This window comes from Dipodomys merriami, unplaced genomic scaffold (genome assembly GCF_024711535.1).
Source record: "Dipodomys merriami isolate MVZ:Mamm:240054 unplaced genomic scaffold, mDipMer1.0.p SCAF_50, whole genome shotgun sequence".
Lineage (NCBI taxonomy): Eukaryota > Metazoa > Chordata > Mammalia > Rodentia > Heteromyidae > Dipodomys > Dipodomys merriami.
Genome location: NW_027206069.1, coordinates 5,870,842 through 5,876,666, shown reverse-complemented (window position 1 = coordinate 5,876,666; position 5,825 = coordinate 5,870,842). Strand labels below are relative to the sequence as shown.

At 43.9% G+C, this 5,825-nt stretch overlaps 1 long non-coding RNA gene across 1 annotated transcript; it reads left to right on the top strand.

Annotated features, from left to right (window-relative positions):
- The first annotated feature begins 2,069 nt into the window (after positions 1-2,069).
- Positions 2,070-3,484, top strand: LOC138810564 (uncharacterized). Its single transcript, XR_011367167.1, has 2 exons — positions 2,070-2,199; positions 3,184-3,484. It is a non-coding gene; the product is annotated as an uncharacterized lncRNA (long non-coding RNA).
- Positions 3,485-5,825: the final 2,341 nt, after the last annotated feature.

Sequence of the window (5,825 nt, the reverse complement as noted above, 5' to 3'; positions counted from 1 at the left end):
GTGGGTGCAAAACCATCTGAATGGTTCCATGCCAAGCCGGGAGGAATGGCAGCTCTCACCATGTAGCTTCTGTGAGTCGTTGGATGTGTTGGAAGGAAAAGATGGGGTCGTTGGCATTTTTATTGTGTGTGGTTTTATATTGCAAGGGAATATGCTTTCATTTCCTTGATTCCCTTACTTGACAAGTGTTTATTTGGCTCTAGTTCTGTTTACACACCGGGCCTTAGAAATCTGACATTGTCCTTTCAGGGTCAAGAACAGATCACAGCAGTACATCATACCTGTTGCTGATTTGAAATCTTTTATCTGGCAGTGTGCCAGCGGCTCACACCTGTAACCCTAGCTACTCAGGAGGCTGAGATGTGAGGATCGTACTTTGAAGCCAGCCGGGGCAGGAAAGTCCAAGAGACTTCAGTCTCCAATTAGTGTGAAGGAACATTGTGGCTCAAGCAGTAGAGTGTTAGCCTTAAACAAGAAAGCTCAAGGACAGCGCCTGGGCCCTGAGTTCAAGCCCCAGTGGGCACACACACACACACACACACACACACACACACACACACACACACACACACACACACACACACACACACACACACAGAGGACTTGTCTGTTAGCTGAGGTCAAGTCTTAGCAGACAACTCAAGTAAGTGCAAGTCTTTCTGGGCCAGGCCCATTGAGGAAGCCATTGCTACCCAGAGCTGGTAGATAAGGAATCCAGTTCTTCAGTTTCTTGCTCATTTACTCCCCCAGCACAGTGAAGAAGCTTTTTGGCTTGAGTTTGTTTGGATGTAAACAGGATGGGTACTGATTTCTGTATAAATCTACAACTCGATGAGTTTTACATGGTTGCACATTTCCAGAAAGTTCTGCTCCTGTTTTCATTTGGTAAGAAGTCTGGGTCTCTCTCTCTCTCTCTCTCTCTCTCTCTCTCTCTCTCTCTCTCTCTCTCTCTCTCTCTCTCTGAAAGGAGGAAAACCCCCTTAGACCTGACATGAGCCTTCACTTCCTCTCCAACACCTTTCTTTTTTTTTCCCTCCCCCACCTCCCCTCCAACACCTTTCAAGTTGGCGTGTTTTCAAGCGTGGACTGGATTTCGGAGCCAGTGTGTGCACGTGTGTGTACTCTCAGCTCTGGGACGCTGCAAATGACTTTTGTGACCTATCAGCCTGAGACATGAGCTTAGCACTGAGGGCACCACGAGTGGACATAAATACAGAGAGCGCAGGGTGCCCCAGGAAACTACGATGTACACACAGGACCTAACTCCCAGCCTCACCCAGGGGAACGTGCTGTCTGAGCTTTTCCTAACACACACACACACACACACACACACACACACACACACACACATCTTTATCTTTCTCTCATTCTCTGCATTAACCACATTCTTAAAACCTGGAGGTATGCCAAAGGTTTTTTTTTCCCTCCCTCTTTTCCTGCAAAAAAGAAAGAAAAATCAAAAGTTTTTGGTAATTGAAATTCATGACAAATTACAGACAGTATTTTTCCTTCTTTCTGTCTTTTTTAGAACAACGTGTTCTTAGAGCAGTGTCTGACTTACTGAAATGGAAACACGTGGAGGTGAAGTTTGCCTGTGTGCAACACGCCCACACCCACGCTGTGGGGACCCCAGGTGGCCTTGGGCTGCAGGTGACAATGTGGGCCTTGAAGACGTGGCAGGACAGCACTGGACACCAGGTGGCCACGTGGCTGAGTGGAAGCGGGGGTTGGGGCGGGGGGCTGTTCTGTTCTGTACCTGTTGGGTCAGTTCAGATAGACCTGAGTGAGCAGGAGGTGCTTGGTTTTAGTTGACTGGCTGTCCCAATAATGAGATACATTCTGTTTCTGCATGAGCCATGAGGAACAGTCTCCCTTCTCTGGTTTACCCTGGGGCCAAATTTCAAAAAAAAAATCTTATAATCCAACGTCATCTTGCTCTCCTATCCAAGAAAAGGTTTTTGGTTTTGTGCTAGGGTTTGCTATAATAGATTGTCTTTAATAGATTGCATTGATGATTTTTTAAAATAATTATTACCAATGAAATTTTATTTTTTATCTTTCCAGGGCGATTCCCAGATTCTAACTTTGGCCCCTGAATGGAGATGCTGCTGATGAACTCACAGCTACTGGGTCATCTCCCAGGACTTTGTGTGGATGTATGCACACTGGCTCAAGGCAGCATCTTTACATTCTACCCAGGTAGGGGAGATTTGCACCTACAGTGCACTTTTACCTGTTCCCAGGTCTGTTTAAATTGCTAGGTAAGTATGTAGTAAATATGGGAGAAATCAGTCTATTCCTTCTCCCCCCTCCAATTTTTTTCCCTCTCTCTCTTTTTTCCCTGACTTTCTCAAGAATATAAGAGATGACATGAAGCCATGCCAGCACAGGGCAGAGCGGACTGTATAATGGAAGACTCTTAAAATCCCAGTCATTGAGGGAAATGATTTAGAGCGATGTGTTTTTCTTTTTTAAATCAGAAACTATGCACAGTAACCCATAATGAGCAACATTCTTCCGTTTTTAAATTCAGATCGGAGCCGAGTCTTATCTGGCTTCATTAGGATGAAATGCATAGGGGCAGGTTTGCTTTTGTTGTTTCAAAGATGGTCTGGGGAAAGACCTTGCAGGAATTTGACCAGAACGACTTCTGAGACTAGGTTTCCCCCTTCTCCACGGTCTGCAGGTCAGGGGGAAATATCCCTCCCCATTCCATTTCCCAGTCCTCGACACGCACTTTTTATTTCTGGAAGTCTCTCGCTGGGGGAGCTGTGGAGTAAAAGCTGCTCAGAGAGGCACTCTTTACAAAGGGACTTTTTTTTTTTTTGTCCTTCCTGAATCCAGAGAGCAACTTTTGACTAGGGCCAGCCGCCTTTTCAGGAATGGGTGAATACGAGCTAAGGTCATTGTCAAGGACTCGGGAGCAATTAGTATGCAGATCAGGGCTGTGGAGTTCAAAGGTATTGTTCCAATTCAATCACATTAGCCAGGGCAGAGAAGAACCGGCTGTGAGACCTTAATCACCAAGCCTTGTCCATTCATGAAGTGGTGTGTGTGTGTGGGGGGGGGGGGAGATGGAGAGGGTGGGCATAAGGATCTGCCTCATTGCAAAAGATAGGAGAAAGCTGCCCTCATTTTTTGGGACAACTAACATGTACATTTCCTTCATTTCCTTCTATGTAGATTTAAAGAGTGATTTAATTGAACAATCCAGACCTGTGTCACCATGTCTACCTGCACATGGAAACACTGTGGGAAAAACAAAAACAAAACAAAAATAATGAAAGGACCCCACGCTAATGCCTTTCCTGGGAGACAAATCCTATTCGAAACGTGTGCAGTTCTTCCAAGTCCCCGGCACAAGTGAAAGGACATGAAACTCCACATTCTAAAACAAATCTCTGCAGCTTAAATACACCTTTCCACGGTGTGGTTAGAGCTATCATGGAGATAAATGAGGAAATTTTGAATTTTTAAAACATCACAGGAAGAATTCTCTCTCTTTTTTTCCTCTCTCTCCTCTCTTCTCAAAGGAAAACCCAATTATTTTCCTGATTTGTCAGTGTTACACAGTGAAATATAGGCAAATCAATCCACACCATGCATTCCACGTGTCCTTAAAAACACACAGCAAAGTGGGGGGGGGCGTACAGGAGGAGCCTAATGTAAATTAAATAAGATTTGCTCCCATCTATAATTATATGTTCAGCACACTGGGAGATACTTTTATGTTTTAGGCAGAAATGAGGACGACAGGAGGATTCGCCTTTGACCAAAAAAAAAAAAAAAAAAAAAAAAAAGAAAGAAAGAAAGAAAGAAAGAAAAAGTGACATTTAAAACGGGTTCCCCTGATTCTAAAAACCCCTCCCCTCGAGTTGCTGTTTATCTGCATTCCTGCATCAATTTGGATCAACATTTGCTAAAGCCAACGGGGCTTCCTTGGGAGTGGATGTGGGGGGGGGCTCTGGGGGTGCATTCCACCTCCACATTATCCGTTTCTACCTGCAATCAAACGTGATCGGCAAAGAAGGTGCCCCCCACTCCAATCCAGTGTCCGCCCTCCACCTCCGGCCCCGGGAAGATACTTAATCACAGCTCAGAAGATGAAAGATTGGAAGAGAAACGTAACTCTCCCTCTGCCAGGCAAAGCTGCACCCCAGGGGGTCATGAATGCAGGGGGGAGGAACCTTGATTCCTCCATGCCATAACATACTGAGACACTTTCTGCTTTCCACTTGCGACCCAGTAAATATAGGACATCTCACCCATGAAGGGTGATTATCGCTCGTGAGAGGAGGAGACCACTTATTAAGGTCTTGTTCTCTGAGCAAAAGAAAGATCAGAATCATTATTGATTGAGAGCCACAATCTGTGATTTCTCCCCCTCCCCCCATCAAAACATATTTCTTCTTAAAACTGTTGTGGCAGCTGAGTGATTATGAAGATTATTATTAATTTGAGTCTGGAATTAACTGCGTTTCCAAAAGCCATTCTGACACCTTGAAGGCTTCCATTGAAAACTTTCCCCCTCCATCGAACTCTCCACTACTTTTAGTAGTACTTTTATCTATAATACAATTAAGGGGTATTTTTAAATGTCAGTCTGTTCCTCAGCTTCATAAAAAAATACTCCTTTACTGTTTTGGTATTTTATTTGAAAATATCAAGCCACGAAAAGACAACAAAAACAAAGCACACGATCCTTAAAACCAAATGTTTACCCAATTATTCAGGGAGCCACCATTTCTCTTCGGGTCCTACTATTGTGCTATTTTTTCCCCTGAAATTTGGTCCCAGATAGGCATTTTCTTCATCTTTTTTTTTTCTCTCCCTAAACAAGGTCATTGATTTTTCCCCCCTAAATGAAGACCAAAAGCCCCCAGCACAAGATTAAGTAAGTTCTTACAGTATTATAAAAGTACGTGCCTCTTTCCTATAATAAAAGGTGTTTAAAAGGTTCGCTACAGCTTTAAACAGAATTACAATTTACTTCTTTCAAGTGTCCAGGCCATAAATTCTTCTCAATTCCCTCTCTCTCTCCTTGTCGGAATTAATGAGATCAGATCTGATCAGGGCGCTGATGTGTTCAGCGCCAAATCACACAACAGCGCGCGCACCGTAATGGAATTTGCATCTAATGCATACATAAATCAAACATCTTTCTGGACATTTTCATATGCATAATGTCATTTCACCCAGTTCTCTCGGTGCAGAGGGGGAGATTTTTCTCTCTGAGAGAATGACTTTCTTTAATGCTTTCATTTTATTTTCGCTGACTGCAGTCCGGGAGAATGCGCTCGGTCGGAGAATCTTTCGGGGCGCAGTTGACAGTTCCTTTTCCAAGAGGGGTCCTTCACATTTATCATGCCTCTTCCTCGGGGGCTTTGTTATGCAAATGTGGCTGAAATTGATAATTCCAAAGTGCTTCATTTCGGCTCCTCGGCGGTTGGAGATGGTAGATAAAAAGAAACTGACAAGACATACTGATTACCCTCAATGCATGTAACTGTCTTGCTAACAAGGCTGGATATTGTTAAAAATTCCTATTGTTAAGAAGGTGGCGCTCCCATTATGCAGGCCTTGCAAATTTCTGATTTGAATATTAACCCTTTAATCCCCCGACCCCCCTCCCTTACCCCCACCAAAGGAGGAACAAAAAAATCAATTGTCATCTATGTCTCCAGGACCCCAAACATCAAATTATTCTTCTACTATGGGGAACAGCTGGGGTACACTGAAAACACTTCATTAATCATTTGTTCCCAAGGTAAACTTTACATTTATTTTCAAATGCAGAGGAAGAGGGTAATCTCAAGCAAAGGGAG